The sequence below is a fragment of the Limulus polyphemus genome, unplaced genomic scaffold (assembly GCF_000517525.1).
Source record: "Limulus polyphemus unplaced genomic scaffold, Limulus_polyphemus-2.1.2 Scaffold2040, whole genome shotgun sequence".
In the NCBI taxonomy this organism is placed as follows: Eukaryota; Metazoa; Arthropoda; class Merostomata; order Xiphosura; family Limulidae; genus Limulus; species Limulus polyphemus.
The window spans coordinates 206,339-218,154 of record NW_013667650.1 but is presented as its reverse complement, the minus strand read 5'-3'; the positions used below and the strand labels follow the sequence as shown (position 1 = coordinate 218,154).

The window sequence follows — 11,816 nt, the reverse complement described above, 5'->3', positions numbered from 1 at the left end:
AAAACAACTAATTAGGGAATATGCACCTTTTCTAAAGTTTGTAGGAATAGTATTTTTCATTTCTATATTTCATGATTCAATTTAGCATTCACCTCAGAACTTTCATGGCATTGGCACTTGCACTGAGTGCTATCTTTCTTATTGTTTTGTTAATACAAACATATGAATGTGCCTATCTTATAAAATAAACTTTTTATCACTGATGAAATAATAGTTATGTTTGAGTTGTACTTTATTAATTTACTTAACCAAACACTTTTCATGTTTTTTTTTTCAGATTAATGCTAAAGATGTGAACAGATTTCAAGTGGTAAGTTTTAATTTCATTGCTCTGGTCAATGTTTTGTGTGTATTATGACTGTAGTGCATTACGTTAAGGGTTTAGATATTTGTGAACGATTATTTTCTATCACTTTAACTCATACAGCTCCTGCTTGTCAATAAAATAAAATATAAGAGAAAATTGCTTAGTACAAACATTTATTCAATATGATTATTCAATACATATTTCCCTGTTTCACTAGATGTTTTGTTAAACAAACATCCCGTAAAGTTTTTCTACTAATTTTGCTGGTTATGCTGAAAAGGCATCTGTAAGTATGGCAGACTCTTAAAGTTTAATACTCTCTGTCAGTTACTGAAGAAATGTAAGTTTTGCTGAACTACATGCATAGTTTTATACAAGAATATAAATCAAAGCTACTGCAGATGCAAAATGATAGGACAAATGAGCCTCTCTGAGGCTTTTTTTTTTCTGCAGTATTGTAACTCTTGAAGATACCTCAGAAGTAGACTTCTAGATTTGGATCATTTGATATCCATTCTCTTTTTTTGTTGCAAGCAAATGTATATATTTTGTTTATTTCCAAGCTTATGTGAATCATTTAAAAGAATAAACTATTTATGATTTGATATAATATCTAAATTGTTATTACTGTATTTTGGTTTCTGTTTTAGCCCTTGCTTTAAAAAACATTGTGATGATGGTTTATTTTTATAGTTAGCCATCATTACAATTACAAAAAGAAGACCCTTAAAATTAGGTAAAACACGTTCCTTTGGTAGCTTTTAAAGTTGGCTTTGACGTATATATGAAGCAACACTAAACATCAAGTGGTCAATGTGGATTATTTGCTGAAATGCTCTTTATATTGAAGGACACAATTACGTATTTCTCTGAACACTAAAAATTAAAATTGTATTTGTTAATTTAATTAATTCAGACTTTCTTCAATTTAATGATAAATGTAATGTACCATCAACCAGATGATTCTCAAACACAAACAAGAAACTTGTGCTTTTCTTGTACAAAATCTTCACTGGTGATTTTATTATTTCTTTCTTATAGTAGGAAAGGGGTTAACTTAATATATAGTGACAAACTTCTAAAATTATGGGCAGTTTTCTCACAGTCCATGGTTTATTTTTCTGAGATGTTATGTTGTATGTCCAGATATTTTTTCATTTTTAGAAGGTTTTGATATATGTACTTTCTTGTGCTTCTACAGCATTGTACTATAGTTTACTATTAAAAACAAGAGGATTGTAAGACACTGTGATGAAAATTTGATCAACTTTTTAAATTACAATGAGTCTACTGAATTTATTTTTGTGGATGTACTCGTATTACCTTTCATATTGTAAACTTCAATTGAAAATTACACATATGATTAGTTGTCAGTAGTTTTCATGAAGTGATTTATCCTTCTTTGCTCCAAAAAAAGTTCTGTGGCTTCTGTTTGTTTATTTATTTTAACACTCAGTCTATGAGTCAGGGACACGTGTTTGGTGGGTTAATTCCAAAACAAAGTTTTCCAATACTCTTTTTTTTTTTTTTAAATACTGAATTGAGATTTGAATTCCTTGCAATATCTGGTATCTGAATTGCCCACCAACATGGCCAATTTCCTATTACTTTTTAGGCTGTATGGGAGTAAAAATCCATACACCAATCAAAGATCCCACACAAAACATATTAGTGGCCACACATCATGTGCAGTACAAGATCTGGTTCTCCAGCTCTATAAAGCCATTTTCTCCATGGTTTTCATGACTTCTGAAGTGGAAGAGGTGGATAAGGAAGGCTCACTGAAACTTACTTGCCACTGTAATATATGGTACCTACCTAAATTTGAACACTTAAACTATTTTGTGCAAGAGAAACACATTTTTCCCAATCGTCCTAAATCCCACATTTTCATAGCTGCACATTATTGAGAGGTGAATCCCTTTAGCTTTATTTTTTGCTTTTTTGAGGTTGATAGAAAAGTCCTTTATCAGAGTGCTTTTTTTTTTATTCTAACTTGAATACCATAACTTCCCTATGTAGCCCACTAAATCATTGAAAGTTGGTTTCACCAACCTGCAGAAGAAAAAGTTCAATAATTTCATGGACTTATTTCCAATAAGACATGAATGACCTTCTTTAAAGACATGTTTTATTTCTATTAGTTGAAAGTTTGGCTTAAAAGTTTTATAAAAGCCTCTAGCATTGTTTTTAAATTGAAGGTAAATTCATTGACTGTGAATCTTATCACAATGTAACAGATTCTACTGCATATATCTATAACTGAAAGTCATAAAAGCTTTAATAAAATGCACATTTTAATCATGTATATGCATTAACATTACTTAATTTTTTCAGGCATATGCCAGTCTTTTGAAGGGCAACATGGATGGCTTGAAGAAAAAAGACAAGAAGAAAACTTCAATTAAATCAAAAGCCACGCAATAAATATGCTTAAATCTTTTATCTTACATTACTTTTATTTTCTGTTTCATAAAAATAGCTTCAGAAGTTGTTAATGATTCGATAGACAATTATCTCTGTTTAGGCACTATTTGTAAAAGAAAACAAACAGGACATTTTGACAATATCATTCTCTGTAACTTTGAAAAAAGAAAACATTAATGTTTCTTCCTGATTATGTTGTAAATATTTTCAAATAAAAGATAATAAAAATGTTCTCTAATTTTTATCTCAGTATCTCTGGGTAAAACTTTTAAGTTTTCTTATAATATACAAGAAATTTACAAGTATTTACAGAATGTCAGAACTCCTTACAGAACACATTTTTGGTATATGCAATACATTTTCCATTCATCATTTGAACTTTTTATTCGGAAATTGTGATGTGAAAATTAAAAAGTTGTATACATTCTCCTCTTAAGTTCATTTCTTACAACTATTTGTATCATTGAAATTGAACTCTGGACCTTTTGACATAATTTGCACAGGCCAATGGAAAAACATTCCAGAACAAAACTGTCATTTGCAAGTATCTAATTTTCTGATTTTAACAGAACATGAACTCCACCAAAATCCAATAACTAATGTTTTATTATATTTTATACAAAATGCCACAACAGCTGTACAAAATGTCCTAACAATAATGCCTGATTAAAAAAGTTCATTGAGAGATCTATGAAACATGGCTGTTCAGACATTCTAAATAGCCATGCATTACTAGAGAAAGCATTAATAAATTCTTCATAATTTATAGTTCTCTAAGTATACTTCAACTTAATAACAAGTGAAAAAGCCTTACATTTTTCTTCCAAACACTGTGCTCTGGCCAGAGCTAAAAACTCATCTAGCATGTAACCAAATACTATTTAGAGAACATATTAATTGAACATGCTAATAGAACAACAGCTCAACTTGTACCTCCTTGGCTGCTGAACATACAACAGACAAGCCACCATGCCAAAAAAGATTCATACTCATATTGTTGCACAACATTTACAATGTTGTATATCTCGTGGTTTCCAATATTTTTAAATATTTTCTCAATTTACAATTCTACCAAACAAAGAACTCTAATAAAAAATAAGTTTTCTTTTATGATAACACGTACCCATATTTAAATGATATTTAAAACAATAATTGTACTGAATGATTTGTTGTCAGTTGGTGCAGTTATATGTATTAGTAATTACAGGGAATGATGATTATAAGTAAAATTGAATCCATTTATTAAGAATTTCATTCATTTTAAATCTGAAAAAAGAAACTGATAAGAACACAAGGAAAATAATATTAATAACATTCACCGCAATCTTCTACTTACAGTCCTGGTTGTTCCCAAAATGTCACTCAAAATAACCTAGCTTAGATCAATCACTATATAATGGATGACTGAATTAGGTACAAGCTGATGGGCTGTCTTCGACATTTCGTACACAGCAGTTAGGTTTATGATATTCATTATATTATATTGTTGTAACTTGGATTCACATTTCTCTCTCTCTCTCTCTCTCTTTATAAACAGATTTTAGACAATAACTAATGAAAAACGTTAGAAACATTATTTATCAAGTACTCATGCTGAAGATGGAATTAAGAAAATTCTGAATTATCTATGTTCTTTATCCACTGAAAGTTATGATTTTAGATTTATGCCAAATGAGTCAAACTTATTTTATGTTAACAATCTCATTCCAACAATAGTAATACAACATCTGTTTACTTGCAGATAGAGGTACATAGTTCAAAGCCTGTTGCTGATGAGTGTTGACAAATTGTCATATTTCCAACTTTCAAAGTTACATTTTGTAGATTGTTAGTTAACAAACTAACGGAAACATAATGGTACAGCTTGTCAACAATAGAAATGGGAGCAATGTGGTTAGAGTGCCGAGGGCTTTTCCAGGATCTCCTGATAAAAGCCTTTGAATTTCTAGTACCAAAAGTCATATTTACAAAATTTTTTATGTCTTAAGATCTTAATTACCAATTCAAACCTTTATTGATACCAAGTGTATACAATGTAATGTTTGTATGCTGTACATCAGTTATATTCAAATCTTACTAAGTGTTTGAAAAAGGAAGCTGGATACAGAGTATTACTATACTTAAATAATGTATTAAAAACTTTTGACATGTATCACTATTTTATTCTGATAAACATTAATAAATAAAATTCTTCCATAACTGTTAACAGATAAAAAGTTGTGAAGTCTTCCTTTTTCTAGCTGCAATAACATGGTCAGTATCATACTGGTTTGAAGTATTAGAGTTACATTAAAAAAATGACAGTAAAAATTTGTTCAGATGGAAGTACGGTATGAAGAAAAAAAATGTAAATGTTAGAAGGTTCATATTGAATTAGAAAATATTTAAAGTAGTTTCTGAGAAACAAAGAAAATGGAATGATTAAAAAAATAAAAAAGTTGATGGTCAAATGGTATCAAGTTTGCTACCAAAATGCTCACTAGCATTTCCACCGAATGTCATCTTTGTGACAGATTAAGCTGTTTGATAGATTCAATTCATTGTCCATGTGCTTTTCAATACCATAAAGACTTAACAGTGTTAGCAAAAATAAGTCATTCTCTATTTTGGTTTCACTGGAAGAAACAGAAATATTCTAGTAGTAACTTATGAGAGCTACGCTAAGTACGAACACATTATGGTGCTGAGTGGTATCCATGCTGATGTGTGTGAATAATTACATCTGGCTGTTTAGACTGAATCCTCCTTGAGTGAAAACAGCATTAAAGCAGTCAGACATGCTAAAATGTTTTAATCCTCCTCTCCCTTTCCACTTATAAATATTCTCAGAAATGAAAACAAACAGTAAGCATGTTAAGAGTACATGGTGCAAATAAAACATTTTATTGGCCTGTAAAGATACACTACTTTTAGCTTTATGGAACCACTAAGCTGGTAGAAGTATGCTTATAGGTTATAATTTATTTCAAGTATACATAAATGAAGGACTCAAATGTTATAAAATCAACACTAAATATTACACATTCCTTTCCACAAAAAACATTATCTGGCTTATAAATTGTACAAAGTCACTTTGTTTAAAGTAAACTCAATATCTCAAAAATATTGATAATTCCCATTTGTTGCAACTCCCTGGTGAAACTATTTTTATATGAATATTCATAAATAACTTCATCCTCTTACTTAACATATTGGTCTCCAATTGTCATGTTTAGCCTAAGTTTCTCTCTTGAAATCTACACAGTTCCTTAACTTATTCATGTACATAAATAGGTTATTAAGATTAGAATGTCACTGTGCTGCAACACATATTTAAAAATTCAGTAACTTAGGAAAATCCTTTAGTCAAATAAAATAATTTAAGATAAATACATACTTCATTAACACTTGCACACACACACATATATATATATATATATATATGAATATCCTAAATACACATTAGTGAAAGGGAAAAAATCACATTTTTACTAATTTTAAGTTCTTTGGCACTTACAACTTGTTTTGTAAATATATATATAATAGGTTCTTTGAATTTAGTTTTTCAGAAACAAAAAAGTTACACAACAGTATTATTAACTTTCAGCAACAATAAATATTAAACAAGCATAGTTAAAAATATTTTATATTTAAATAGTATTTTACTCATCATTTTTCATAATGATAATTCAATATTTTAGACAAGGTTCAAACTGACTGGCACCTATAAATTACTGTGGAGATGGTTCTAAAACAATACAAGCTATTAAATCACATAAGTTATTAACTGAACACCTAAGTTGTAGTACTTCTCATTCTATAGCAAAATATAGATCACGGTAGGCATTTATTTATTTGTTGTATAACTTCAAAACAATGCACAACATAATTTATAAAGACTAGCGTACAACCCATAAAAAATGATGGGGCAAGAACTAACACCTCCACCCCAGAGTATACCTTAACCTCACATTTCACCGCTAACTCAAATAAAATTTCTTAGAAATCAAGCTTAACTAACAATGAGGCAGAAAAGTGCAGTTGAAGCAGTCAAACATCGGTAAATTCCTTTCTGAGCCTATCAAAATTAAGATAATTCATGAAATGAATTCATGGCATGTTTGTAGAATAATTATTGGCAAAAATCAGTTAGATTAACAACTTCTAATATATCGGAAAGCCAGTGTGTTTTGGTAACACTACATTCCAACAATGGCTTTTATGTTCTGATGCTTAGCAACAAACGTATAACCTAATATTGTTAGTTTATGTAATGAAAGTATAAAATGAAATATATAGACAGCTAAACTGGAAAAATATTTGTTAATTTCTTAATTTAGAGTTTCTGTTGATTTAAGAAGTTTGTTTTTTATTTAAAATGGTGATATAACAGAAAATAGCTTAATTCAGAAATGATTTAAGTTTAAAATTGAATCGTTTACTTTCAAGATAAATTTTATGTACTTGACTATAGGCTAGGTGATCCCACACTAAATCTTTACTTCAGGATTATTGTACCAACACTTACTACACTTATAAGGTTTCACAGCCCCTATGCACCTCCATCACTAAAATCGTAATGGAAGACAGTAATCAAACTATTCTATTTTGATAAATGCATTTTGGCTTTTATGACTCCTCCTATTACTAGAAATCAAATGTGATGTGACACACACAATGGGTTTTATATAGGTTAGATATTAAAGTAATATTATTAAGAATATTATCATCTGAAGTTTTATTTTAAAATGTCATGATAATTGTAGGTAGTTATAAAGATTTCAGAAACATATGTTCTCTTTATGACTGAGTAAATTCTTTACCCTAATATTACAGACAGACAAGGATGATGCATTTATTGATGAAACCATGGTCATAATAAATTTGTGAAACATACAATTGTCTTTATCTCAATTACACGTGATATTATATCAAGAAAGAAAGTACATTCCAAGAAAAACAACCACATTCCATCTGAAAAACTTTAAAAACAGCAACTTAAATTCTATTATTCTGTGTTTCTATTTATTAGTATAAAAACCTCAATCATTAATCATATTTTGAATTACTGACTCTTGCATTTTAATGTGTTTTTTTTATAACTAACACTGAAAAGGAGATTTCAAATCAATATTACAGCATTCCTTGAAAGTGATATTTTAAACACAATGTAGTGTTCTTGGTTACTAAATGCTTTTCCTCATTTAGCATATTTTCATTCCTTGAAAAAAACTTTAACAACCAAAATATTTTTCTAATTCTGTTGTGTGAAATATTTTGCTAGTATTTCATGATGCAGAGGAAAATTAATTAGTTAGAAACTTTTGTAATTACTGTAATTCAGTTGTTTTTTTTTATCAGTGGCTTGCTTCTTTTTCTAGCTATACTATCATATCTTTAACCCTTTATCATCTCCACCTGTATATTTGCGCATGAGCTAAAAATTATCTCCACCTATATATAAATATATAATATATGCCAAATGTCTCATGTGCCATTTAAGTGCCTCGTGCCTTGTTTTGTTGTGGTCAAAGTGTTGCTATGGTAATGGAAAAAACCCTTCCATGGATGATAAGTGGTTAATGAAATTATGTCCATCTGTATTAACAAATTCTTATGGATTGATCCTATGGCTGTAGTCTTTTTTTTTAAAACATTTTTCTATCAGGAAAAGCTCATCATAAAATATTGTGGGCAGCCATGGATAACATCTATTGCCTTTTTCTTATGTTCTGTGATCCTTACCAACAATATGTACGTAATTTTATAAATAATTTCAACTGTTTGACATGCAGAGTTTTTCACTGATTGAAATTAACCCCACCAAAGTACACAGCATTATATTTCAATTCTGTTCATATAAACACATACACACATTCAAAATATGGTGAATAAAAACTTTGGTGTCAATACTAATCTCTTGGTCATTATACAAAGAAGCTTGGTCTTTATTTTTATTTAAATTGAAGATAAAATTATCATACAAGCTGTTGACATAATTCATACCATCCAAACTAAAGTAATAGAAAAATCCATTTTGGGTGGAACCAAAATATCATGCTTTCTCTGAAACTTTGCTCTCAGGTTAACCATTGTTTATGTCAATGTGATATTTCCCTGTGGTGTGAAAGATCAAAGAAATGTGGTTTCTGTTGAATATCATATACATTGTATGATAAAAAAAACAATCTTCAGATAACAAATGAAACCCCATCTTTTCCAGCTCTAGTCCCTAGACCATATTGCACCATTGTGCCTAGAAATCATCCCCCCCCCCCATTTCAATCAATCTACAAATCCTTTGTTAGGTGGGTGAGGAAGATACTGGCAACTAATTATTGTTTATGAGCAGTTACCATTCTGTCTAGATTTGTACTTAATAACAAAGTTACAACATTCCAGTCATTTTTGAATGCTTAGTAAAATTGTAATGGGTAATACCCGGTATGATCAAAGCTTTATCACCAGTCAACTGCTATTATTTATTTCTTTTATCAAAAACTTCTAATCAAAGCAAGCTATATAAATAGATCAGAACTAACAATTAATTTAGTAAATAATGTAGCTAATTATAAACCAGTCTAACTAGGAGTATACGCTAGAAAATAATAGTCAGTTTACCTTATAGAATTTAGTTGTTTATGGGCTACTGTCTTCAGGGAAATCCTGAAAAAAAAACTATATTTGGATGCAGGAGCTGTCAGTTATAAGTACTTAATGGAATGTTTATTGTATGTTTCAATTATTTCACCTTAAAATATTACATTACTAAACAAGCACATGGAATTCAAGATAGATCACCAAGCTGATTAAATTTCTACACAAGTTTTTTTATTTTTGTACAAATGAAATTTTTCCCATCTGACTTTTACCATGAGACAAATATCTACCTCCAACATTTCAATTTCAAAACCATTTTTTTTTAATTCATCATGAATAATCTAGCATTTAATACTAAAAAAAGGTTGTGTATTAATAATCACTATTTCAAAAGCACTTCAATTCAAATTATACCTATTTGCTTACCCTTCTTTTCTTGTAAAATTTTTCTGTAAGCCCAAAAAATTGAACCACAGAGTTTTGAAGCAAATAACTAGTCTTCAGTTCAGTCCTATTACACAGGGGGATATTGTAATAAAAATCTGCTAACTAAGGAATAGTGTTTAATGTATACAGTTAGAAGTGTTCATAAACACAATCAACAGAGATGTAAATGAAATAATGAATAATATATAAGCATGTTGTTGTTTATACATAACAAGTTTATAAAAAAAAACATAATTCCAAGCAATCATACATTTATAAGTACTATGTAGAAAAGAACGAATGTCAGATTCCAAGCTCACTTGTATTTGTATGTACCACATAAAGTAATATTTGTGTGATTAATAGTTAATGAGAGATCACATTGTTTTTACTGTTGGGGATAGTGTTTCTTTTCTGAAAGTTATTTAAAAAATATATTGTGTTCTTACTGAAATTTAATGAGATTGCCCTAAACATGTTGCTAGTATGATTCTTTCCTCTGATGTAGAGATACAATGAAACATTATTAAGTGAACTGGTTTTCTACAAATGTTGTTGTTTGTTATTAAGCACAAAGCTACTCAAAGGGATATCTGTGTTCTGCCCACCACGGGTATCGAAACCTGGTTTCTAGTGGTACAAGACATACCACTGTGCCACTGGTGTGCTTTCTACAAATCAAATAGCTTATTCAAAAAATATGTTTACGTCAACATTAAGTGTATTTTTCTTACTGATAAAAACAAATTAAGTTGTATACTTTCATATAACTATTTGTTAAACAAAACAGCTATGGGAATTTTATCATATGAAAGAAAAAGAATGTAATACAACAGCATTTTTATTATTTCCATGAAATATTGATTTCAATGAAATGGCTGAAAATAAGAGATGCCACACACTCACACACAGATTAAGGTTCAGATACCACACACACACACACATAGTACATATACTTTAATGTTAAAGTTGCATAGTAAAAACATTAAAGTGTGTCCTGGTGGCAAAGGTTTCTTTGTGAACACTCCTCATAATTAAAAAAATATATGTAAATTTTGACACCTATAATAAAAGCAGGCATGTTATAAATGAAATAGCTAAAACATGTGCATAAAAATTAATTTATTGTAACCCTTTCAAATAAATCATTCCTAGTATTATTGTTCAAGAATTTATTGCACAATTTAATATTTAGGATAAAATCATTTTAAAATTCAATAACTTTAAATGTTACAAACCCTTTTTAAGTTTAATTTTTATAACAGGAAAGCCTGCATTTAACATAAATTCTGTTTCGTTTTTTTTTACAAAGATAAGATAATGTCAATAATGTTAAGTAAGAAACATTAGATTTAAACAGTCATGTAGAAATTTTCATCGAGTGCAGTTTGGAGAGAGAAAACAGTTCTGATTCAGTAAAACTAACAGTCCAACATCTAAGCAAGTAAACACACTGTATTTGTGTTTTCTGTTAAAAGATTCATTGTGTCCAGTCTAGTCACAATGTTTTCAAGAACTTGAGTATTCTGAGAAACTCAAAATTACTCTGTAATAGATCCCTTGTTATTCAGCAGACCTATCTCACTGCTTCAAGAATAATCAGTTTTACCTGAATATAACATGTGTAATTTGTTTATAAAATACCCAATTTTTAATTGAAATCTGTATTGTAAACTAAAAGGTCTACAATTTTAATTAACTGTATAAGGTTGCATGTTAAACAACTTTTCACTTATTTTAGCATTTTCTAGCTGTTAAAAATAAGTTTACTAAACACCCAAGTGGTCTGTCCTCAACCTACTTGTGTGTACCTACTTTTACATATACTTAATTCATTAAAAAAATTTCACTGTTCCCACTCTGTAGCTTGAACACTAGTTTTGTTCCCATGGCAACACTCTCACACAACAAGAAATTCAGGTGGCAGATGTAGCAATTAACTACCAACTCATCCTAAAAGGTGAAAAACTATGAAAAAATCATTTTCATTTTTTTTCCTTTCTTTAATTTTGAAAGTAACAACTGGTTCTAAATAATTATTCAATATAATCCCTACATGAAAGTAAATCTTGGTTCT

General features: G+C 29.4%; 1 long non-coding RNA gene across 1 annotated transcript; it reads left to right on the top strand.

Annotated features, from left to right (window-relative positions):
• The first annotated feature begins 275 nt into the window (after positions 1-275).
• On the top strand, positions 276-3,159 carry LOC111087348. The gene is made up of 2 exons (XR_002612049.1): positions 276-310; positions 2,645-3,159. It is a non-coding gene; the product is annotated as an uncharacterized LOC111087348 (long non-coding RNA).
• The last annotated feature ends 8,657 nt before the right edge of the window (positions 3,160-11,816 follow it).